General features: G+C 31.6%; 1 pseudogene; it reads left to right on the top strand.

Annotated features, from left to right (window-relative positions):
* Positions 1-436: 436 nt before the first annotated feature.
* LOC149531647 (uncharacterized) overlaps positions 437-27866 on the top strand; it is a 33713-nt pseudogene continuing 6283 nt past the window's right edge.

The following is a 27866-nucleotide window of genomic DNA, read 5'->3' as shown; positions in this document are numbered from 1 at the left end:
ATTCAGTGGATTCTAAAGGTTTTATGTTGTATAAAGGAAGCATGTACGTTCCTGATTTGGGTGATTTGAGGAATCTGGTTATGGTTGAGGCCCACGAGCACCATACTTGGCTCATTCGGGTGTCAAGAAAATGCATGCTAACCTTAAGCAACATTACTATTGGCCTGGAATGAAGAGAGACATAGCAGATTTCATGGCTCGATGCTTGGAATGTCAGTGAGTTAAGGATAAACATCAGCACCCTACAGGTTTATTACAGCCACATAATATTCTAGAATAGAAATGGGACACCATTTCGATAGATTTCATTACTGGATTGCCTATGAAAACTCGAAGGCATGATGCTATTATGGTGGTAGTGGACCGATTTTCGAAGGTTGCTCATTTTATTCTTGTTAAGTCATCCTATAATGCACTAACGGTTGCCAAATTTTATATGGAACAAATAGTTAAGTTACACAGAATTCGTAAAAGGATTATTTTTGACAGGGATCCAGTGTTTACTTTGTCTCTTTGGAAATCCTTGCAGCAAGAATTAGGTACTTAGCTAAATTTCAGTTCAGCCTATCACCCTGAGACGGACAGACAAACTGAACGTGTCAACCAAATTCTAGAAGACATGCTTAGGATGTACATAATGGATAGACAAAATAAATGGGAGGAGTATCTACACTTGGTTGAGTTCGCATATAACAATGGATATCACAGTTTCATAGGTATGGCACCATTTCAAGCATTGTATGGAAGACCCTGTAGGATGCCTCTCAGTTGGGATAATTTGGAGGACAAGACTCTTCTAGGACCAGATATGTTGCTAGATTTTGAGCAGCAGGTTAAGAGGATCAGAGAGCATCTTATTATTGCTCAGGATAGGCAGAAGAAATATGCTGATAAGCATAGAATCGACTGTCAATTCTTGGTTGGTGATAAAGTGTTTCTCTGAGTTAGGCCATGTAAGAGTTTGATTCGTTATGGAAAGGGGTCCAAGTTAGCACCTCGATTTTTTGGTCCATTTGAAATTCTAGAATGGATTGGACCTATTGCCTACAAGGTTGCCTTGCCACCGAGTCTTTCACACATTCATAATGTTTTTCATGTTCCAGTTTTGCGTAAGTATATTCTTGATATTGCTCACATGCTTGACTAGAAAAATTTACAGATTTTGGATGGTCAAATCATGCTGGAACCAGTGCTAATCATGCAAAGAAGAACTATGAGTTTAAGAGGAAGAGAAATAAGATAGGTAAAAGTCTTATGGGACCCTAATGATGAAACATCTGCTACCTAGGAAGATACTAAATTGATGAGAATAGCTCATCTGCACTTATTTGTTGACTTCCAGGAGAAAGTCAAAGCTTAGTGGGGAGGGTGTCATGCCTGACTCCTTTTGGTTATTCAATTTTTATGACTTAGCTATGATCTAATTTCTTTCAGTTTGATACGTTGATTGTTCAGTCAGAACTTGGTTATATTCTATTTAGCCAGAACATAAAACTTTTGTTGCGTGTTTTTTCGGTATCAGCACTACTTTATCTAGATATGATAGATGAGTTGTGATTTTAATATGTTTTATTAAGAGGTTTTAAATATCTAAATTTTTTAGTTGCATATATTAGATTTCTTTGAAGGAGTAAATGTTTTAAGTTCTTAATTTAATTTGAGTTTTTAAGGTTTGAAAACATGATTATAAGAAGTTATAATGTTAGGGTATCAAGTATTCATGAGGATAAACTTTACAAGGTTTATGCATATAAAGTTAAAAGATTAATTACTTCCTTAGAGGTGATTTTGACTTGGTATATTTGCAGATGTTGTGAATAGGGTTAAATATATTTTATTGCATCTTACCCTAAATTGGTTTTGGTTTCATGTCAATGGTTCACTTGTTTAAGTTAGGGTCTTATTAACCGCAGATGATAGAACATGCATATTAGTTTGTTTTGGTAATTTAGTCTTTAATGCTTATAAGATTTGAATTTCATATTGTTTTAAAATGCCAAAATGGCGGTGGTAATGGGTCTGTTTTATTGTACCCAGTATCACTATGTGTCATTGTAGCATTAAAAGCAATATTAAAGAGGTATTATGGCACTCAGTGTTCTGTTGATCATTTCCTTTGCAAGAGGGTTTTCTATTAAGGTTTGGTCGAAATCATGGCTGCTGTGCTCTGTTTGGCATACACTTGTGATCATAGTTGCAGTGATTTTCAAAAACATGAAAGTGTTTGTTGCAACTATTTTCATGTATATGAGGCTGAGCGTCAAGATATTACTCACAACCAATTTTTTTATCAAGCTCTTCCATCTCTGCATTTTGAACTTTGGTCAGATTCGGCATTTTGGGCTTTGCATCAAGTTGCATAGCAGGGACTGTGTTGAATAGTTGTGTCTTCTTACCTCACGTAGGGGCAATTTCTTACCCTTCACTCTCTTTTTATTTGCATTTTTAATTCATCTTATTGTACACACATGTTTATTAGTTACATTGTAGAAGTATCTATCATTTATGTGTGGGGAGAGGCAGAGTTGGACTCTATGTTATGGCGTAGCTCTGTGTGTGCCCATACCTAAATGGGAGATTTAGTAATGTGTTTCAGATTTGCCATAGTTTATATGTTTATGTGGTATTTTAGATTTGTTATGTTGACATTGTTAACTTTGTAAGACCGAGGGTTAAGTCTTAGGAAAAGGGATGTTTATGGAATTCTCGGCATAGTCATTTCGTCATACAGTTTTCTTGAAGTAAGGTTTAGGATGCTTCAATGATATGCTAGGTTTAGCAATTCAGGTTATCTTATGATTTTATCACTCTATTATCGTAAACTATACTATTGTGAGATAAATAGTATAGAATTCTATTTTGGTTGCATAATATAGGAAATTGTGGATAGTCAGTAATAAGGTTTTGACAATGTCATTATGGAAAAACCATTTGCATACTCTGTGATTTTTGTTGTGTTTGGACAAACAGTCGTATCTCTGTCGATATGTGTTGTTTTAAGTAAAGAATGGTGGTTTCTTTGGATTAGGGAAACTAGGGATTTGGTTGGGATAGTTTGCAAGAACTATCGATTTGGAATGTTTAAATTAGCTGTCGAAACATCATTCCTTCATTATTTTGCTATCTATGATAGCTAAAACCCCCAGCTGATAGTTGAACATTTTCTATATTGAATAGGATATAAAATGACTTATGATCATTTGACAATCATATGATAATTGGGAAACTTTTAGTTGATAGTGATTATTGGAGAACAATTAGTAAAATGTTGATATTTAATTTATTTGATATAACAATAGATTTTGTTTATTTGATAATTGTCAATTGTTTGGATAGTTTTATTTCACTCATTTATAAATAGTAGACTGGATAGTATTGTAAAGATGAAGAAAATAGAGGCTAGTTATTGAGATAACAGCAAGGAATGTTGTAGGATGATGTTGTAAGTTTTAAAAAAAGTATCATTTTTATTTGATCTTACTTTCTTGATATTTCAAAAGATAAATTTAGATTGTTATGGCAGTGGGGTTATATAGTATAGAACTAATATCAGTAAGTATCATTAGGTTAAGATGACGGTTTAATGGTATTTACTAGTACTTATTATTATATTATTTTCTTCCATTGTTATAGTAGTCTAGATTTACCTTGGAAATAGGCAAGTTAAGATGTGCTCAAATAGATTATAGGATGTAGTATCATGTTGAATACTGAATTATAACTCAAGCATGTACATTCTTAGAAAATCTGTTTGACGTGTATTTATAAGAATAGCTGTGGTGAACGTATATCGAGGTGGCTAAATTTAGTTTATCCTATTCAGTTAATTAATTCAGTGAAAATTATAAAATGAATTGGGTGGGTTAATTACATATAAGATAATTGGCCTTACCTATGACTTAACCTATAAGGTTAAGGACAAAGTACAAGGTCTATCTCTATTCTGTCATGGACAAGTAAAATAGAGAAACCCGTTATGTGTTGACTATGAGCATACCACACATGGATGCAAAATCGTAGTGCCATAACAATGACACCTCAGTATATATATGTTTCATTTACGTGTTATTCTTAGTGTGAGTTTAATTTTGCATTGTTAAGTAATTATTTACTTCTTGCATAATAATATCAGATTGGCATTACATTAGATAGATTAGAGATCTGCTTTTGGATATCTATATGTTGGTACTAACATATATACAGATGGATTTCCCTTTTAAACTCAGTATGTACTGAGCCCCTATTTGTGTTATGTTGTATTCTGTGTGATTTTTAGGTGCTTCAAGTTTCAAGTAGCTAAGGATGTTTATTGAAGTTACTTCTTGAATTAGTATTTAGGGTTCCTATGTTGGACATAGGTGTCTAGAGATGAAATTGTACTTCATGATTGTAATGAACTCTTTTTGTATTTTTATTGTAATGGTTATGTATTTGGACGACATCCTATTGCATATTGAGATTTTCAGATTAAGATGGGTTCAAGCTATGTATTGGTACTTGAATTAAGATGATTTCTAAAAAAAAAATTATTGCAATCATTGTTCGTTCTTTGTTCTCATTTTTATGGTGGTGTGTTTCATGAAGTATGTCCTTGATATCATAGATGTATGTATTTAATTCATGGAATTTCCCAATAGATAAGGCATTGATCAGTTACAAGATCACTTGTTCATATTGCTACATATTTGGGGTTGTGCCAATATTCAACATCATTAATCAATTGTATTTCCTTTTTATGTTTGAAGAGATAGAATAAAATGCACTCACTCAGCTTATGAATTTCATTGTCTTGCATTTAGCTATTATTGATCTATGTTATTGCTTGAGTCAATGAGAGAAATAAGGGCTTCATCCATTGTTGATAGGTTTAGATTATAGCTTTAATTACATTGGTACCATTTAAGTGAATCTGAGGTACACACGCCTAGGTTTTAAAAAGCTTGAAGTAGAAGAAGGGTCTAGCCTTATAGTTGGCCTGATGTTTGAAATGGTATGTTGAAGATGGGAAGTAGCTACCCCTAGATGTGTATTGTTCTCATCGAGGTAATTTGAAACTATGTTATTTCAAAACACCAACACCTCCCTATGACTTTCTCATTATCATCTTCTACCTCAATAGGTTCTTGTGCATCACTTTGGTTGTGGCTAGTCCATATGTAATCTCCACATTTGTTTGGAATTTAGTACAACATCCTCTATGTTGTTCTGTATTATGCTAAATGCCCTATACATAGGTAAAAATATCTCGACATATTTCTATATGGCTTTGGACATTTGTGCCTTGCTAAGTTTTGGCATAACATGAGTGAGGGTTATCTCCCTAATTTTCTTCTTTGTGTCTAAACAATAGTGCCATTTTTTCTTAATTTTATCATATAAACTCTTAAGTATGGAGTTGGTAATTTCTAGAGGATTTTTCTTAAAGGTAGCATCATAGAATATATTTCCTCCTCTACTTGGTTCTTCTCAATCTTTCCAAGGTTATCAAATTGAATGTGAGAGAAACCTAACAAATCAACATTATTTCTAATGTTATCACATAAATTATCTAGGTTTGAGGAGGGATTGTGACTCACCACTTGGAATTGGTTGTTGTCATTAGATTCAATCTTCTCCTCATTAGATTCAACCTTACCAACATACTTTCTTCTTGGTATTTTATGTGCTCCACCTTCCCACTCTTTAGGCTTGGATACCTCTTTAGCATTCCGTGTAGTGACTCTTGTACTAGCCCTTGTGATAGGTGTTTTTTTAGGTTGGCTTTGTTTTGCAACCTTTTTGGTTTTATCATTGAATGAGTCTTTTCCTTTCTTTTCCTTTTGTCAATAGAAATAGGTGCTTCCTTAGCTTCTTCTCCCTCAACACCTTTTGCAGTTTCTATTTCCTTTTCTTGTTGATCCTCTCCCTAACCTTGTGTCAATTCTAGTGGTACTTGAGGCTATGTGTCTTCTTCTTCTTCTTCTTCATCCTCTGCTTCCTCTTCCTCGAGTCCTTCACCAAAATTTTCTTTCATTTTCTTTACCAATTTTTCCTTCTTCCTTGGTGATTTTTTATTTGGCCAAGTCATAATTGCCAAAAGCTTGGGCTTATTTTTCAACTTCCTCTATAAGTAATGTTTTCAATACTATAGAGGCCTCATCAACATTCATCTCATATCCTAATTTCTTTAGCCATCTCACAATAGAAATTGTTACTTGTACATATGTGTGATTAGTATCAACTAGAAAGAAAACATCATCATAATGTTTTTCCACTAGTGAGATTGGTATCCTTAATCTCTTCTTCATATATTGTTTAAAATATTCAAAATAACTAGTCATTACTAACTCAAAGTTATCATCTAATTTTTCAATGAATTCTCCTATCTATATTGCAATTGGTCTATTTATCTTCCATGTAACTTTACTAAATGTAGGGAATGTATTTTGTATATAGAAGAAAATACATACCAGAATAGATCCAAATTTACACTGAGCACTCTTTGTTTTCCTTATAGCTCCTAGATTTTCAATCAATTTCTACAATTGCAACTTGGGAAGATCATACGTATGATCTTTCTTCACAATTTTATATTTCATATCCACTACAATGCAAGGTGCACTATTTAATATACTTGACTAATAAAACTTGTGTGCTATTACCCTCACTACAAAAGCTATTAGGGGATCTATGATTGTGTCAATTTCCATTCCCCTTTTGTTCCATATGGCCCTTGTGTTTTTTTTAATGACTTTTTTTAACTAACTTCTCATAGCCTTTGGCTGATCTAGGGTTGGATACCCTATTATTCTATGAACAATTTTCTTTGTGATTTTAACTGGCCCATTCTCTAACTATATTGGGCTATCATGAATTCTTCTTAAGACAATCCTAATTCACTCAGTTTTGAGGACATTTGGAAAATCTAGGGCATAAGTTAACCCTTTCTTTTTGACATTATTGTATTCTTCCTTTAATGCTTCACTTTCACATAGTCTTCCATATTCTTCTTTGATTTCCATGTTGACTATGCTTCCAATCTTGTAAGTGTAACAATTACTGACATCTTGAATCATCAAGACTCATGGTGATATCATTGATAATGCTCTGGAGGGTTCCTACTTATATGCTATATTTGGAATAGCCTTGAAAATGGGTTGTTTAATCTCATTACTAATTAACTAAACATTTAAAACCTATTTTCCCACTATACCTTTTTCTTTAGAAGAACTAAACACCATTACATATATCTAGGCTTTACAAAATTTGAAGCTATGTAACTTGACACATGGTAAATACCTTACAAATCTTGATGAAATAGTTTTGAACAACCATTCAAATATCTTAAAAATGCTCAAATAAATTTCTCTAGATCACCTTTAGCTCTTCGTGTTCTTTCTTAAATTCAAATGATGTTAAATGAGTAGAATCAATCATATAGTCCTTAAAACATTGCATTTAATGCTAAGTGCTTTCACAACTATAAGCTCAACATCAATTAATTTCTAGCTAACTCGACATCCACATGTCTTTTCATTTTCTTGATAACCATTACAACATCAACCTCAATGAAGCAACTTTTTTAGCTTAGCATCCACTAACATTTTACTTAGAAACCATAAGAGGCTTTTCATGCTTGACAGTAACATGAAAAAGATAAAAAAACTTTAAAGATTTTTTTCTTGATTACTAATAACACTTTGCATCTTTAATCATGCAAAACTAAATCCTTGGAACTGATGTATGGCATATCTTTTAAATATCAGTCCCTTCTACCTCTTGATTGCTTAGTTTGAAGAGGTGTGATCACCTGACCCATTGGGTGAAGTGATCCTATTTGCACTTGATGTGTTGCAATCCTCCTTTCTCTTCCATGTCTTGCTCATCTCATTTCTAACATTTTCAATATCTACCTTATCTTTTCATTTGTTGAACTCACAACTTGGTGCCTTTGACCTTGTTGGACAATATTGACTAATGTGACCCATCTTCAAATAACTAAAACATGTGGTTTGAACCAACCACATTTTGTAGTCACTTCTGAAGTGTGTTCTAATATAGTTCTTAGGAACATGTCCATACTCTTGATAGTAGTGACAACTATACCTTGTATTATAATCCCAATTATAAAAGTTTCCATTGTTCTTTACCTTTGGTTTTTTGTTTGATGACCACTTAGAGTTGGATCTACACTCAAAAGCTCTATGTCCATACTTCTAATAGTTATAAAAATATCCTTCAAATCTTTGAGTGTACATGGTCTTGGTTCTACATTTACATTCCTAATGACCTTGTTTGTTGCATTTATAGTAGTGACCCATGCTCTTCTTCTTAACATTATGATTTTCAATCTTGCTCCTATACACATAAGAAATATGTCCTTTCTTACCATAATTATGACAAGTAAGTTTTGAGTTCTTACCTTTTTTACTTCTTTCTTCAACACTTTTGGATGATTTTCCTTCTTTAGTACTTGTGTATCCCAGTCTAGATGTATCATTGTTAGATGTAGGAGATCTCATCAATTATTCAAAGTACTTTATAGCTTCATTGGGTTTATTGAAACTTTCAGCAAGCTCTTTTTTCCTTTTTAAATCATTGCTCAACTATTCATTCTACAACTTTAGTGTTGTTATCTCAATGTTTTTACTATATATTTAATGATTAGAAATCATGACTTGATTCATTGTTTCCAATTACATGTGAGCAATCATGTTTACTTCTAATGATTTATCTTCTAGTCTATTGGTCAAAAATCTTTTGTCATCTTCAATCATAACTTTTTCTTCTATAGCTTTCTTTTTCTATTTGGTCACCTCACATAGTAACATGGCTTGTGATTCTTTATCTATCTTAAGATTTTAAATTTCTTCAGCTAGATTTCTATTCTTTTCCATTAGATCTACAACTACTACATCAAATTCATTGGAGTTTCCATTTACAAATAGCTTAGTAGTGTCCATCTCTCAATATTGTGTGTCATTATCCTCAATATAAATTTCCTTCCTTCTTCTTAATGATTTCTTTAGATCTTCTCTTGCTTCATTCAATTGATGTAGAATGAGTTAAATTTTGATCTCCTAGTTCTCAATGATCTTCCCCACCTTGTAGACTTCCATTCCAAGATCTTTCCTCAAAGATACAAAGCTTTACTTTTAGAGAACACTACTCTAATACTAATTGTTAAAATTACAATAGGAAAGGTAAACTTTAAGGGTGGGTGGATGGTGGGGGGGTGAATCAATGCTTTATACTTTAACCCATAAAGCATTCACCACACATCCATCTCACATATTCAACATGTAAACTAAAATACCATGTACAACATATACATCTAAAGCATGTAAACAAGAAGCATTCGCACATACATGACACAAGATATGATTACCTAGAAACCCTCCAATGAGAAGGGAAAACTAGGGTAGGGATGATGGCCACAAATCTTCACTACTATAGTAATAAAGTGTATCCAATTAAGGTTACAATGTTTGATCATGAAACATGATCTACCCTATGAAAGGTGTTCCATGTTAAAGGCTTATAGAGACAGTTAGGTCTTACCTTGTTAAAGGATTTCAACACCCTATTAGAAGTGTTTATGGTTAAATGACTTCAACTCACAAATGAGTAAGTACCTTGTTAGAGGATTTCAATACAACCTATTAGGACTAATCTGTTAAGGGATTTAACTTATTCACTTATTACAATGTCTCAGCAATGATCCCATAATTAGCACTCTATTGATTGATGATAGATCACCTCTATACTATTGTGTACTTCATCCTTCTTGATCAGATGTCTCTCTATTGTTTACTATTTCCTTCCTCTATTATCCTTTAACTAATTCTACAATGCAATTCAAATTATAATTCCTTGGTCACCATGAATGTCCTAGTTTGTGCATGCAAAACTTCTCCTTTTTCATTCATTCATTCCCTTTCCATACACAAGAAGTTTAGGGTTTTCCCTCCTTAAGAAGATGTAGGTGACTTAGGGTTAGGTATGAATCAATGACTATGATTCATCCATATTTCCACTTAAACCTTCCCTCTACATGATTAGACTCATGTAATACATATGGATTCCCACTTAAGAATCATCCTTATCACCAAAATATTGTAATTCAATTCTTAAGTCAGCCCAAAAATGGTTTACATAGTAGTTTCTACCACTGTAAATAAGTATGAAAAAATTGTTTTACTCGACATCTAAAGTTCATATTGCTTGGCACTAACTATTTTAATGCTACCAGTCAGCATTTGAATGACTCAACATACACTACTTTCTTGGCTCTTGGATAACTCAACATGTACTATTTGCTTGGCACTTGAGTGACTTGAAACATTAGTAACTTGGCACTCCTTGTTTACTCAACATGTTGTAGTTTACATGTCCTCGACATATGTTACTTGTTCGACATGAACTAAGTAAATGACTTAAGTGTATAGGAAATTGCCAAAACCAATATGAGATTAACATAAAGTAGAAACATTTAATAATATTTATAAATAATATTTGTCTTTATTATTTATGATGTATCATGTATAATTTAAGCCCTCTAATTTTTCTTTTTAATTTAAATGATTGCAAAAATTAGAAACATACAAGATAAATATGCATAAACCTAATAAATTTAATATTTAACATGGCAAAATGGAAAGAAAATAAAATTTATTTTTCTTTCCTTTTTGTAATGTTAAAATTATTGGATATTTCTTAGATGTTTCTAATTTTTGTAATCATTTAAATTAAATTATTTAGTAAATTATAATAAGTTTTTGTTTCCCTATGTTTTTATATAAAAATCAGCAACAAGAAAGGGTGATAATAGAATGTTTTTTATAATTTTTTGTTATGTTAAAATTATTAGATGTGTGTTAGACATTTCTAATTTTTGTAATCATTTAAATTAAAAACTTTTTAGAGATTGAATAGATAAATGGAATTGAAATTTTTTATTAGATGTTTCTATTTTCTTAATCTTTTTAAAGTTTACCTTTCTTGTTATGTAGTGTCTGCCCCTAGCTTGCATTTATGTTATCAATGCCAAACTCTTTTAGGCTAGTTTATGCTTGATGTTTAGTGGTGATGTTTTAAAATTATCATATATTGTTTTAGATTTAGTTGGTTATATGATGAGATTACTTGGTATGCTATATTTCATATATGCATGATGATTATTCAATACTTTTAGTTATTTATGATGATTAGTTAGATGGTTTATTATATGTGTTTTCTTATGGATACTTACCCCATACTACATGTGTATGGCGTGTGTGTTTGTTTTCTTTATGTATGGCATTTCTGATGTGGTTAAGGAAGGGAGTTGTAGTCACCTGCTAGTCAAGATCTACACGATGCACCACTTCCTGCCATTACCTGTTTAGCTTGGAATATATTATGTATGTACATGCATGGATTTTATGTAGGTTGTAGGTATTGGGTATTGACTTCCCTAAATTTTTAGGATGAGCATACCCTATCGCATTAGCTCAATGGTAAGAGAGGGAAGATAAATTTTGAAGTCCAAATCCTAAACCCCTAAGCCATTTGTCCTAATTGATAATTAGGACAAGTATCTAAGTCGAGTACCCTCTAAATGCGTCAAATGACATTAATTCGTGATTATAACCCTTTAGTTTGATTTTGTATGTGTTTTTCTATGATGGGTTTTTGTATTTTACTTTATGAGTCTTTGGTGAATTTTCTATTAAATAAGTCTAATTAAAAGATTAAATTAATGAATAAATTTAATGGAAATTATTATGACACTTTAATATTTAATTGTATTTAATTAATTGAGAAATTAATTAAATAAAAAGAATTAAATTTGGAGATAAAAGTTATAGGAATAAATTTAGAACGTAATAATATTTATTTAATTTAATAATAATATATTTAGAGTTTATTTTTTAATAAATGCTAAATATTATTGTTATTTAAGTTAATAAATATTTATCAAATTTCACATTCGAAAATAAAATTTAAAAGTGGAAAAAGGTATTAATTATTAAAAAGTTTAAGATTGCATGATTTATGCATGAGTTTAAAATATAAGAAATTAATTAAAAAGATAAACAACTAAATTTAATAAACATATTTTAATTGCATAAAGTGCGTGCATGGGATTAAGTTAATAAATTATTTGAAAGCAAAGTCAAGTGAAAATTAAATTAAATTATTTAATAATTCATTTGAGATGCATGGAAAAGATAAAAGAAAAGACTAATTAAAGTTAATTTAGAGTTTGAGTCTTGTGTGCAAGGAATCCTCTTGGGTGAATGCACAATTAGTGCCCCGATTTGAGTAGAGAACTCCTTATCACCACTTGAGGGTTCATTTTCGAGAGAGACAAATTTGGACAAAAAATTTATAACAAAATTTGGAAGTGATTTTTGGAAGGGAAATTTTGGGAGAATTGTTTAAGAGAAGTTCTTAGAGAGAAGCGAATTCTCTCACAAATCTTTTGGGCATCACAATTTTAGCATCAGAACCAGGTAGGTTCTTGAGTTTTATGTACCCAGTTAGAATTATATTATTTAGGTAATCCTGTCTTCTTTGTGATTGGTGAGATCAAATTCTCTGGATTTCATTGTATGATTCTTTCATTCTCTTGTCTGAATCTTATGATATTCATATTCTATCTCTTCTATATATTAAGATTGAAAGAAAAATAATTCAATTTGGAAGCTCATCCATAGGTAAAAGAAAATTAGAATTATATTCAAGAAGGGTTTGAATAATATGAGAATTTTATATTGTAAGTTCAAATGGTTCATTGTATTTTGCCTATTAGAATACATGTGGAAATTTATGTCAAAAAAATTAAATATAAATAAAATATAAATTATTTTATTATAATATATGGAGGTTGGATTGTTTAATTATTAATAAAAATCTTCTTTAATATATATATATATATATATATATATATATAAACTTGGGGGAATGTTTTAAAAAGTTTTTTATTTAGAAATTAAAAAATAAATTATTTGGGGAGGGGGTTTTACCCACCCCCCTTTTATCTCCTGTCAGTGGTTGACTGTTGTATGTAGTTGTACGTGTGACTACGGTCGTAGTACGACTACGACAACAGTAAGCACACGACCCATATACATGGTTGGCGACTATTATTAAAACAACACCAGTTTTAATTAATCTCCAAGGTGTAAATATGTTAAAATTATTTTTTAAAATTTTGATTAAATGATATTTAATATGAATTGTTTTAAATATGGTTTGTTTTATATAATTAATTAAATATAGTATTATATATATGTTAATATTAATTCATTTAAAATAATATAATTTAGTTAATTAAATTAATTTTATTATTAATTTTAATTAATAATTAATTAATTAATTAATGAATTAGTAAATGATATTAAAAAAAGGTGATTTAATTCATAATTTAAATATTAATTGTTAAATTAATTAATATCATTTATCAAGGAATTGTGTCAATAACTTTGACTATTAATTAATTAATAATTATTAAATAATTATTAATTATTACTGTAAATTATTATTAGAGTAAGATTGAATTAATAATAAATATCATTTAATAATGTTAGTTATATTTATTATTTAATAGCTCGATTATTAATGGAATTGAAAGTATTGTATTTAATAATCAATAAATTATTAATTTAATAAATGATTATTACTTCTAAGTCATAATATGATTTTCTAATTATAATAGCAAGAATGGGTTTAATTGTAATAGTATGTGATTTTTTTTAGTTACTGGAAAACTAGAAATTTCATCCACCTGAAATATATATTGAAAACGAAGAAACTAAAACATTACTTTTCACTAAACTATGTGTTTTCAAATCAAACCAACTGTGAGACTATTATGATATCTATGTATTGTCTATGATTTGGGTTATGGGGTTTGTCCTAGTGTTGACCAGTTTAGGTTATTACTAGAGGCTTGGGAGTTATGTGTTTGTGATGTCATGTTGATGTTTTGATCTCGATCTTTTAAAAACCCAACCATGGTAATGTGATGGCATGCTCTATGATGTGTTTTGAATATTGAATTGTTATTGCTTTCTAGTATTTGTGTGAAGCTGAGGTGTATGTATGACCGTCTTGACCTAACCATTTATGAGTCCTCGATCATTTATACTTGGGTCACTTTCCAGTCGCCTTGATGGAACTAAAGTGTTTGCTTTGTTCTTGATAATGACATGTTGTGACATGTTTGAATTGACCATTTTGGATTCTTCGATCAGTATTATTTGGATACTTTCTGGTTGCTCATTGAGAACTGATGGATATTGTGATTTATCATTTGATGTCTTTTAGTTGCTCACTGAGAACTGTTGTGATTATTATGATTATCATTTGATGCTTTTCAGTTGTTCATGGAGAACTGATGTGAATATTTTGGATTATATTTTGATGTTGTTTAGTCACTTGTATAGGATTGAGGTGATTTTATATGATTCCTTGATTTGTGATTTCATGAGCTTAGGGTAGGTTATCTATATGTAGTGTTGGGAAGTGGCTTGCAATGGGGGATGGGGGCCCTAAGTGGCTCTAGGGATAACCCATTGTAAGTTTTTTTAATAAGTGAAAACATCACACTAAATACTAAATTTAATGAACCTAATAAGAGTTAATTGTATATTCTCACCCATGTCTCGAGTACTAGTACAGAGTAGGGTGGGAGCAGAGAGAATGCTTGGTTATGGCCTTGCATTCTGTAGTGTGCCTTGTTAGTACAAGAGGATACTAGTGGTTGCATAAAGATCACTAGGGACCCTGGAGTCCTAAGCTAACTTCCAGGGTAACTTCTACATGATTCATGTGATGACACTTTCTCACTTACATAGTAGGTTTCCTATGTGTCTTGTGTGCCTCTAGGTCTAGATGTTGATCTATGTTGGAACCTTTGAGTTTGTATACTTTTGGGATTTCCTAGACTTAGAGAGTATTTGTGTTATGTGATTTGATATCCTATTTGGGACTTGAGACTATCTCCTCAGTGCATTGGAAGTGGGCCATTTAGGTTCCATATGATTAGGTGGTAGTGTTTTTTACTCTTACCATTGAGATCCATCTGTAGTCACTGTGGCTGAAGCTTCTTGGGATGCTATTTATCATGTTTAGGTGATGTTATTTATTGATGCATTTCTTTATATTGATGATTAGCATGTTAGATTTCTTTATGTGTATGTTGTAGCATGTTTTAGTAGTGATGTCCCTATTACTATCATACCAACGATCTTATTGGTGGCTTGTGATGTTACACATGGGGGATGGCTACGGCCCACAATGGTCTAATGATGCTATTGACAATTGGGAGGAACTGTGCACTTAGTTAGTTGTGTTTTATGATGGATAGTTGTATTTCATTGTATTTCATGATTGATGTTTATATCTTTTATGATGGATGGATGTATCATGTATGGTGGATGTTTTAATTTATTTTAATGTACTTTGTATCATGGAATTTGAGAGGATGGTGTATCTTTATTTCTACATATGTATATTCTTTAGCCTTTCAAACCTTGTGACATGTATAGTGGATGATTGAGCATTATGAATTAATTTTCCAAGTGGAATTTGGAACAAATGTATATTATGGACTTTGGACTTTCTAATTATTCTTTCATGTGGATGTGGTAGTGTTAGACTTATTATTAGATTAAATTTAAATGTGATTCAACATCATGGGATTCTTAAGGAATGTAACCTGTTATGTATGCTTTTAGTTGATTGTATGTTATTGCTTCCACTACTATGTGATTGATGTGAATTATCTATCTTTCTTATTTTATTTTTTAAAAATTGTATGGAAACTTAGTAAAACTTTGGTTAATTCTTTTGGATCCCTTGGTGGGGTGTTACATGTTACCTACCTTACCTACATATTTCTTATTTAAAACTATAAAATCATTTTTAAAAATGAGGAGTTACAAAATTTGTGCATGTTAAGCAGTGAGATAATTAGACTCATTCTTGAAATATTACTTGTGGTGAACATGTTAAGGTAAATATAAAGAGTTTTCAAGCTATATTCTAGTTTTTGAACTATATTCTTTCAATTTATAGGCCTATTGAAAGAATATAGCTTGAAACCTCCTTTAAATTTTAAGAAAACTCATGAGTTTTTATTGTTGATCTACAATGTGATGCATGGCATTTTTCACAACAATTTTTGTTGGTGAAATAAATTTATTTAATAACTAAGAGTATTGAAAATATAAACAAGCAAGAAATATAGTATTGAGATTTTTTTGATGTCCAATACATTTCTTTTATCTATCTTGTATGAATTTTCCATTCCATTATCTTATTTTTGTAAATGGGAAGTAATCATTTTTATAATTATTCAGTGGTAATCTTATATGATCATTTATGTTTTTGTTGTGATTATTCACATTTGGTATAATTGTATACAATTTTTTGTTTATGTTATTGTATCGAGTTAGGCCGATCGGGGTTATTAGTAGGGAATGCATATATAAATATATATTTGTATCAATAGTGTCCCTATAGAATTTATCAATCTTATTGACTGTGGAATTTTATTTGTTCTATGGTGGAGTGGATGTGTTTATTTGCTTCACCTACGTCTATGTATCATTGTTTAAATATGTAGGTCTATACAAATTTAGTTTTTTTTTGAAGCTAATGGATTTCATTTTCATGTCTTCTTAAATAATTAGAAAATAAAATCTATTTTATTAATAATCTAAGTGGTGTATGTAGTAATGTCTAACATTGAGGGGTACAAGAGGATCTATGTGGCTTATATGTACTTATTAAACTTCCTCATATCTACATGCATTTTTCTATTAGATTTCAATACCATCTAATTGCAAATGTAAAATAGATCTAACATTTTAATTTTTTAGATGTTGGTAGGAGCCTTTAGCAAAAGGTAGGGGTCTATCATAGTAGCAATAATAGGAAATATTATTATTTCTAAATGATGAGAACAAGCTATCAAAAAAACTTTTACATAAAAGAATCTATGATCCATATATATATATTTAAAATAATAGTCTTTATGTGAAAAACTCACCAATGGTGGAGATGAAAGTAAAAATTTATTTGAGCTTCAACTTGTAAAAAATAGACCTATCATTAAATTGTACATTTCCTTTAGAAAAAAATATGCTGGAAAGTTGCTAAATGCGAGCACCATCATATACACTAGTCAATCAAAAAAGACTAATGAACAAATTCTAGAGATTTATTAACAAGTGTAGTTAATTTAAACAAGATGTAACAAAACTGTTATAATGTTAGATACTGCCATTACAAACTACAAAAAGGATTAGAAAGTAATAATTGTTGGAAATATCAGAGGAGTAACTGAGAGGGGAGGGGTGAATCAATTACTACTAAAATAAATCCTAGATCCCTTGGATATCAAATAAAATTCAGACTGGTAAAGCTAATTACTATTGATACTCAGTAAGCATTTTGAAATTATTGTAACTCAGTAAATGCAGAGTGTGTATTACTTTAATAGATCTTAAGATATTTTCAATAATTTACTTGAAAGAATGAAAGAAATAACATGAATACATAAGACACCAGGATTTAATGTGGAAACTCAATTTGGGAAAAACCACCAAATGTGACTAGTTACTATTTTTCACTCTTCTAAAGTGAGCCCTGTTAGGAGCCAACCCTATTAAAGGTTACAAAAAACACTATTAGATGCGAACCTATTAAAGGATTTAATCACCTTATTAGGAGGTTCCTTGCAAGAGGTCTTGAAATAATTCAATGGAATTGCTACCTTATTAGAGGATTTTACAAATGGCTGTTAAACCAACTCTGTTAAGAGATTTTAGATTACTGCTACAATGGTTAGAGAGTAAAAATGAAAAGGCCTAATTGTGATAGAACTAAATTACTAATTACAAATCTCTATTTTAGTTCATACTTGATCCTCCCTAATCAAATAATACTTTTCTACTCCATAAGGATACCTACTTATCCTTCAAGTTTGCTTTCTCTCTTCTTATCTATTTCAATCGACTTATTTGACTTGCATGTCACACACTTTGAAATCACAACTTGACCTTTTACTTATACCTTTCAGATTGTCAAGTTAGCTCAAATACAAATTATAATAACCAATATTCATCACCTCAGTTGGGTAGAATCAATAGGTAAAATAATAAAGCTATATATACCAAAATAAGAAAATCCTTTGGTAGCTAACCCAACTCGGTAGAAACTAATTCTAAAGTGATTTCCTATGTTAACCAATAGAAGCTCAGTTAACACTAAAAACTTACAAAATCTGTTAGGTAATCAAGTGAACTCTGTTAATACTAATTCTATTCAACTTTTCCTTAGTTAACTAAGTCAGCTCATTTAACACTCTTTTCTGCATAACTTATTTCATTGCCCAAGTGAGCTCAATAGATACTACCTTTTGTATAGAGTAAAATCATGAGTGCTTGGTAGACTAGGAAAGTTGTCTTCATTGACCAAGTGAGCTTGACATGCACTAATTATCAACTGATATGACATTTGTGTAACATCAAAGACAATAGACAATTAATCAATTGTATCCAACAATCTCCCTCTTTGGCATTGATGGCAACACAACATGTCATAGCATAATGAAAATTTGAGAATAAGACTCCCCCTAGTAGAAAGTTTCTCCCTCTTTGATTTTATTTCTCCCTTTGTGAAGAAATTTCTTAACTTCCTCCTCTATAAAATTTTAGAAAAATATGACAATAAACTTCTCCCTCTTTGACAACACATGCCAAAGACAATTTTAATTAGTATTAATTTACCTTGAGTATAGATTCATCTATAATATGTCCTTGTCAATACTGCATCAACTAATTTATCTTCAACTTAGTTTTTGTTGATGCATCACTAAAATTTATTTAGTGAGCTTTAGATAGGGGAATGGCCCCTATCTTACCTCTTAGATACAAAAATGCATCCTTAGGTAATGGCTTGTTGAATATATCTACAATTTGTTCTTTTGTATGCACATATTCCAATCTAATTTATTTGCCTTATACTAATTCTCTTACAAAGTGATATTTTATAGCAATGTGCTTTGTTTTGGAATGCATCACTAGATTCTTTGATATATTGATTGCACTAGTGTTATTGCAATACATGACTATTGGCTCTTTGATTTTAACCTTCATTCCTTCCAACAATTGTTTGAACCAAACAATGTTAGAGAAATTCACTACTACTACTACATATTCTATTTGTATTGTGGATTGAGATGTATAGTTTTTCTTCTTGCTTGTACAAGATACTAGCCTTTTACCTAGAAAGAATGCTCCACCACTAGTGCTTTTTTTTTCATCAAGATTTCCTACCCAATTAGCCTTTGTAAATACTTTTAGGTCAAGATTGCCTCCAAGTTTGTACCCATAAGCTATAGTTTTTAGTACCTTTCAGATATCTCAAGATTCTTTATATAGCCATCATGTGGTTTTCTTTTTTTTTTTTTTTTTAAATATTGCCACTATCCCAACTGTTAAGGCAATATCAGGCCTTATATGTACCACATACTATAAATTTCCAATCATTGAGCTATATAAGGTCTGATCTACTTCTTTGGATTCATCATCTTTGGTAAGCTTAAGTCTAGTACACATAGGGGTTCCAACTAGTTTTGAATCCTCCATTCCAAATTTCTTAAGTATCTCTTTGATATACTTAGATTGAGTAATATAGATACCATTTATGTTCTATTGTATCTGCAATCCAACAAATTTTTTTATTTCATCAAACATGGACATTTCAAATTCTTCATTCATTTGTTCTAAAAATTCTTTGCATAAGTCATGATTTATTGTAAATAGAGTATCATCCAAAAATATTTCCACAAACAAAATCTTCTTATTTGGTCCTTCCTTGATATATAGGCTACTATTATCATTTGTTCTATGAAAACCAATCTGTATCAAATAGTTATTTAGTCTTTCATATTAGGTTCTAGGAGCTTATTTTAGACCATAAGGGCTTTGTGTAATTTGCAAACCATGTCCCTTTTTTCATGATCAATAAAACCTTTTGGTTATTCAATGTGGACTCCTCATCAAGAATTCTATTTAGGAATGCAAATTTAACATCCATCTAATATACTTTGAATCCTTTGTAAGCTGTATAAGCTAGTAAAGTCCCAACACCTTCTAATCTTGCAATAGAGGCAAAAGTTTCACTATAATCAATACCTTCTTCTTGAGAATAGCCTTTACAAACCAATCTTCCTTTGTTTCTTAACACTTTTCCATCTTCATTCAGCTTATTTCTGAATACCCATTTTGTACCAATCACTTTTTTATCTTTGGGCCTAGGTACAAGAGTCCAAGTTTTATTCTTTTCTATCTATTCTATTTCTTCATTCATAGCCTCAATCCAACTTTCATTTTCTAGTACATCTTTAACACTTTTAGGTTTAAATTTAGCAAGTAAACATGTACCTTTTAGTTTTCTTTTTGTCATTGTTACATCTAATTTGTCTCCAATGATATGATCAGGTACATGATGCCTTCTGACATATTTAGCCAATAAAGGTTATTTGACTTTTGAATGAACTGTATTGTCTTCATTTTGAATCTGAACTTCTAGCTCATGTCCTTCTATCTATGGCTCGAGTTCTTTAGACTTGGTATGCACTAACTCGGTAGCCTCTAAATGTGACTTGGGTCCTTGTGACTCAGTTTGCACTTCTTGCAACTTGGTAATTGATGGAGACTTGGAGAGCTCTATAGATGAACTCACCTTTTTGTCAAATTTATTTGGAAATGTATCCGGTTCATAGTATACAAATCTTCTTTAATCTCTTGGCTCCTTTTTTCTTTCTTCTTCAATCTTTTGTAAAAACTCATCAATTATCACATGTGCACTTTTTATGATTTTGTGAGTGGAAAAATTTAGACATTTGTATGCTTTACTTCTGCAGGAATATCCTAGAAATTTTCCTTCATCACCTTTTACATTGAATTTTCCTTTTCTAGATTCTTTCAAGATATAACATTTGCTGCCAAATACTTTCTAGTAACGTACATTGGGTTTGTAGCCATATCATAGTTCATAGGGATTTTTTTTTGAGTCCTTCTTTAACTGAACTCTATTTAGAGTATGAACTATAGTGTTGATAGCTTCCTTCTAGTATTTGATAGCAACATTCTTCTCAATCATTAGTGTCCTTGCATAATCCATGATGGATCTATTTCATCTTTCAGCTATTCCATTCTACTCAAGAGTACCATGGGCTGATACTTGTCTTTTGAATCCTCTTTTAATGCAAAAATTATTGAATTCATTCGAGATGAATTCACCACTTCTATATGATCTTAAGCATTTCAATCCTTTTCAAGTTTCTTTTTCTACACTAGCCAGATACCATTTGAATTTCTCAAAAGCTTTTGATTTTTCTTTCAGATACATAACAATCATCAACAAAAAGAATGAAAATATTTTCTCCACTATAAGTTTCTATTCCAATGGGTCCACATAAATTAGTATGCACAATTTCCAAGACATCTTCTGATTGATAGTTTTTGCTCTTAAAACTAGTCTTTCCCATTTTACTAATTTGGCAATTTTTGCATAATCCAAAATTAGGTTTCTTCAAACTAGGAAGACCTCTTACTCTTTTGAGTTTGCTTATGCTGACCATATTATCAAATTTTACATGACATAATAGATGGGTAAAAGCATAGGTCTGTGTCACCGTTTACGATACATAAACCTGTTTTGGTCAAATCTCATTTCTCTATAAAAAACTCAAATTTTTTCAAAAACTAAAAATACCCTTTTATAGATCTCAGATTCAATATCATCATTATATAAATTTTTAAGTGTTTTGATTAGTTATAATATTTTATAATCTCAAAATATTATAAGTCAATATTTCAACATTTCAGAAGATGCTCACTCAAAAAAGAAAAAAAATAGTAAATCATATCAAAAAAATAAAAAAAAATATTTATCTCTAGAGGAGAGAATCCTCTTCATGAATATGTATTTTTTTTCAAGAAGGTATAGATTTGATAGGGAAGTTTTGATGAGAGTAAAAAACTATTGGGTTTTGATAAGGTCAAACTTGAGTACTTATAATAAAGACAATATACATAAAAAACAATTATTTCTTTTTTTGTTCACTAGCTATACATGTCATCTATAAGATATTTTCAAATCAGAACAAAAAAAAGATGATTTACATACACTTGTTTGACAGGAACTACACCCTATTTTTTTTACAATTAGAAAAGGGACTTCAAAATAAAAATAAATGAATAAATTCTTACTCAAAACAATTATAAAAATTATAGGCATAAAATTCATCCAATTCTACACATTTCATTAGTATACATCATCTTCATATTTTAAACATAGATACCATTTTTTTGTCATTAATGTTAAACTGTCACGTTCTGATATCACGTTTCTTTATAAAAGATGACACAGGTTTGTGCTTTTACCTAGTCATCTATGCCATAGCCATCTTTCTTCTACTTGAGCAATAAAGCATGAACAATCACCAAGTCAAGATAAAATAGGTTACCTTTTGTTTACCTACTTGATCCAATCAGATTTCCTTGGTTATCTAGTAATTTTGCCTTCCCATTCATGAATTCTACCTTGAATCCAATGTTTTTCAGCTATGCCACACTTAGTAAATTATGTTTTAGTCCTTTAATCTAGTAGGCATTGTCACATACAAGTTCATTGGTTAATGAGATATGACATTTTCCTTTTATGCAACAAGGTTCATTATTTCCAAACCTTACACTACCTCCATCATAGTGTTCAAAATGTTCAAACTTAGTTTTATCTCCAGTCATATGGTGTGAAGATCCACTATCTATGATCCATGTGTCATTTTTTCTAACATGAGAGAGCAATATACACTATTTAATCTTCACTATTATCATAATCTTTAGCCATGAAACAAGTTTTCTTACCTTTGTCTTTGTAGGATTTGTGAACTTTAAATTCCTTTTTGCCTTTGCAATTGTTGCTTTTGTTCTCTTCGTTGCCTTCTTTTTTTTGACACCTAGCAACAATATGACCAATTTCTTCATAAGAGAAACATATTAGAGGGATTTTACCTTTTTACTTTCCACTGCTCCTAGAATATTTCTTTGCAAGTAGAGCTTCAACAATATCAAGATCACAATCATAACTTTCTTCTATTTCTTCCTCACTTTATGATTAATTATCTTTTATTTTCTTGCCTTTTTCTTTTAGCGAGAGTTTAGCTTCAAATGCAGACTCAATATTCTTGGAAGAAGGAACATAGTTGTCAAAGTTGTCTACTTCAAAAGTTGTATTGGATCACATCCAATCCTATCTTTTTATTTGGATCACATCTCTTGTAAGACATCCCGATATTTAGATTAGGTACTTGAAACCTTCTCTAGAAGCACTAAAATCTCTAATACCAATTGTTGGAAATACAAGAGGAGAAACTAAGAGGGGAGGGGCAAATCAGTTACTACTAAAATAAATCCTAGATAACTTAAATGTCAAATAAAATTTAGGCTAGTAAAACTAATTCTTACTGATACTCAATAAGCATTCTAAAATTGTTGTAAATCGATAAATGGAGAGTGTGTATTACTTTAGTAGATCTTAAGATTTTATCAGTAATTTACTTTCAAGCATGAAAGAAATAACATGAATGCATAAGACACTAGGATTTAATGTGGAAACCCAATTTGGGAAAAATCACCAAATGTAACTAGTTACCATTTTTCACTCTTCTAAAGTGAGCCTTGTTAGGAGCCAACCCTATTAAAGGTTACAAAACACATTGTTAGGTGTGACCCTATTAAAGGATTTAATCACCCTATCAGGAGTGTCCTTGCAAGAGGTCTTGAAACAATTTGATAGAATTACTACCTAGTTAGATGATTTACAAATGGCTATAAAACCAACTCTATTAAGAGATTTTAGATAACTGCTACAATGGTTAGAGAGTAACAATGAAATGAGCTGATTGCGATGAAACTAAATTTTTGATTATAGATCTCTATTCTAGTTTATACTTGATCCTTCCTAATTGAATAGTACTTTTTTGCTCCACAAGGATACTTGCTTATCCTTCAAGTTTGCTTCCTCTCTTCTTATCTCTTTCAATCAACTTATATGACTTGCATGTCACACACTTTGAAATCAAAACTTGACCTTTTACTTAAACTTTTTAGATTTTCAAGTTGACTCAAATACAAATTAGAATAACCAATATTCATCACCTCAGTTGGCTAGAATCAATAGGTAAAATAATTAAGCTATATATGCCAAAATAAGAAAATCCTTTGGTAGTTGTCCTAGCTTGGTAGAAACTAATTCTAAAGTGATTTCCCATGCTAACCAATAGAAGCTTAGTTAACACTATGAACTTACAAAATTCATTTGGTAATTGAGTGAACTTATTTAATACTAACTCTATTCAACTTTCCCTTTGTTAACTGAGTGAGCTTGGTTAACACTCTTTTCTACATAGCTTTTGTCATTGCCTAAGTGAGCTTGATAGATACTGCCTTCTATACAGAGTAAACTAAGGAATGCTTAGTAGACTGGGAAAAATATCTTCACTAACCAAGTGAGCTTGCTATGCATTGACTATCAATTGATGTGACATTTATGGGATTGGGAAGTGTTCCTTTTCAAAATTTGAAACCTGTCCTAGGTGAGATTTCTGAGGGAGAAGGGAATCAGAAGCCTAGAATGTAGGAGGGGTTTGTAGAGTGTCAAGGGATAGTAGAAATTGGAGATGCAATAGAAAACAATGATAAGGACCCATGTGACAAGTGTAGAGGTCTAGACAAGCCTTTTTTTCCACCCAAGGTAGATCATTCTAGGATACTCTTGACAAAATGGTCTTCTCTTTTTGGAGTTAAACCTATTGGTAAGTCTTGCTTTCCTTCGGTCAAAATATTGTTTGGAAAGGGTTCTTGTGTGATTTCTATTTTGGATAAGCTGATAGATCATAGCATTTCTTTAATGGCTTCAACCCTGGTGGGAAATTTTATTGGGCCAAGGCTGAACATAGATATTTTAAGATCTTCTAGTCACAAGAAATAGAACCTTAAAGGATAGGTCAATGTAATGGTGATGGTGATAGGCTTCCTATCTTTTGATGAATCAAAAGCCTAGAATATATGAGGGGTTTGTAGAGTGTTAGGGGATAGTAGAAATTAGAGATGCAATAGAGAATGAAGATGGGTACCCATGTGACAAGTGTAGAGGTCTAGAAAAGCCTCTTCTACCACACAAGGTAGATTGGTCTAGGGTACTCTCAAAAAAAATTTCTTCTCTTTCCAGAGTTAAACGTATTGGTAAGTCTTCCTTTCTTCTGGTTAAAATACTATCTATCTTGGAAAAGGGTTCTTGTGCAATTTTTATTTTAGATGAGTTGATAGATCATAACATTACTTTAATGGCTTCAACCCTAGTGGTAAAGTTTATTGGGCCAAGGACGAACATAGATATTGTAAGATCTTTCACTCAGAAGAAATGGAACCTTAAAGGACAAGTCAATGTAATGGCAATGGTGAAAGGCTTCCTATCTTTTGATTTTGTAGTAAAGATGGTGAGTGGGAGTAGATAGGGTAGAGGATGGAGAAGTGTGCCTTTCCAAAATTTGAAATGTGTCCTAGGTGGGATTCCTTAGGGAGGAGGGAATTAGAAGCCTGGAATGTAGGAGGGGTTTGTGGATGTCAGGGGATAGTAGAAATTGGAGATGTGACAGAGAATGAAGATGGGGACCCACATTACGAGTGCAAAGGTCTAGACAAGCCTTTTCTGCCATCTAGGGTGGATCAATCTAGGGTACTCTTAACAAAAGGGTCTTCTATTTTTGGAGTTAAACCTACTAGTATGTCTTCCTTTCCTCCAGTTAAAATACTATCTAGCTTGGAAAAGGGTTCTTGTGTGATTTCTGTTTGGGACAAGTTGATAGATCATAGCATTGATTCAATGGCTTCAACCATAGTGGGAAAGTTTATTGGGCCAAGGACAAACATAGATATTGTAAGATCTTTCACTTAGAAGAAATGGAACCTTAAAGGATAGGTCAATATAATGGCAATGGTGAAAGGCTTCATGTCTTTTGATTTCTCTTGCATTGAGGACTTGTCAAACATCCTATGTGAAGGGCCTTGGAGCATAGGCCACTCAACCTTGGTGCTCTAGAAGTGGTCTTTGAAGCTAGATTTGAATGACTCATTTTTTGTACAAGCACCTATTTCAGTAAGACTTCCAAAGTTGCCTCTAGAGTTCTAAAATGAGGATGTCTTCGTGGGGGTGGAAAATTCCTTTGGTGAGCTTTTATCCATAGACCTGATAACAACTTCCAGAAGGAGACTAACATATGCTAGGATCTATATTGGAGTGAGGGAAGGGGTTGATATGCTATAAGTTGTGTTCTTTCACTAAAAACTTGGAATGCATATTCAAAATTTAGATTATGAAAGTCTTCCTTTAGCTTGTTTTCATTGCCTAAAATCTAGGCATAAGGTGAATCAATGTCCTAAGGCTAAAGCTAAAAAGAAAAGGATTCCAATTTTCTCTAAACCTAGAAAGGAGAGAAAAATCTAGAAGGGAAAGGAAAAAAAGGAAGGCAAGAAGACCCAAGATATTTCAATGGAGGTCTTTGTGGCTCCTATCATAGAAGAGAACAAATCAGTCTAGAATGAACCAAAGGTAGACAAGATAGTGGAAAACGTCTTGTCTAGACCAAAGATTATTGAGGTTGAAGATCCAATCAAAATAGTGGAAGAAGCTATCATAGGAGTAGACAAGATAGAGGATATGATTTTCTTTGGATCTAAGTTAAGTGAGGTGGAAGATCTAGTCAAGAAAATTGGTTTCCCAAAAGTCAAGGAGTCCCCAGCTAATGTGGCTATGTTTGCTTCATCTTGAGTGGAGATGGAGTAGAATAGGATAGAGAATGATAATTTGTTGAAGAGAAATGGGGATAAAGTTTTGAGTAATGAAGGGGAATTAGAAAGGGATAATCAAGAGGAAGTATTAGGAGTTCCTTCTTCTTCCAGGAAGGACCATTTTTTTTCTTGTAATTTGGAAGAGAGATTTGAGATGAACAATTCCTTATCTCTAGTTAAGATGGGAAGCATTGATGACTGTTTGAAGGAAAATAAAGGAAGGCCAATTAAAAAGAATAGTCAAAAGCCCTCCCTAGCTACTCCAGCATAGACCAATAATCATGGAAGACTAGATGTGGGAGAGAGATCAAGGTCAAAAGGAAGGAGGCCTATTAGTCAAGTCATTCAAGATGAGGCTAGAAGGAGTTTGGTAGATGGGAGGCAAACAACTATTTTGGAATGTACTTCTAATTTGAAATGAAGATAATTTCATCGAATACAAAGGGACTTAATGGGGTCCATAAGAAGGAAATTCTTAGGAATATGATTAGAGATCAAACAACTAATATTTTGATGATTCAAGAGACAAAAATGAAGAAAGAGATTCTAGGTAAGATGTCCTTTAGCAATAATATGGTTGGTGAGGAAGTGAACTCTAAAGGTCCATTAGGAGATTTTCTTAGTCTCTTTAATAATAAATAGTTTAGATTTACTTCATTCTATAATGATGGTAATATTCTCTTTTATAAATTGTTTCATTTGCATTCCAATGAAAATTGGTTCCTTTTGAATGTCTATGCCCCTAATTCCAAAAGGGAAAGGAAGAATTATTGGACTAAGATTTGTGATATGGTTTAGACTAGTAATTTGAATAAAGGTACTATTATGGGGGACTCCAATACTCTAATAGATGAGGAGAAATTGGGAGGTTTGGCCTTGAATTAGGAAAGAAAGATGGATCCCTACAATTTTATTAATAGTTTGGCTTTGTTGGATGTGGATCTTTTGGGTGGAACTTACAATTGGTCCAAC

This window comes from Cupressus sempervirens, chromosome 11, assembly GCF_028749045.1.
Source record: "Cupressus sempervirens isolate cs-2001-9-10 chromosome 11, ASM2874904v1, whole genome shotgun sequence".
Classification (NCBI taxonomy): domain Eukaryota; kingdom Viridiplantae; phylum Streptophyta; class Pinopsida; order Cupressales; family Cupressaceae; genus Cupressus; species Cupressus sempervirens.
This window is presented reverse-complemented; position numbering and strand designations above follow the sequence as displayed.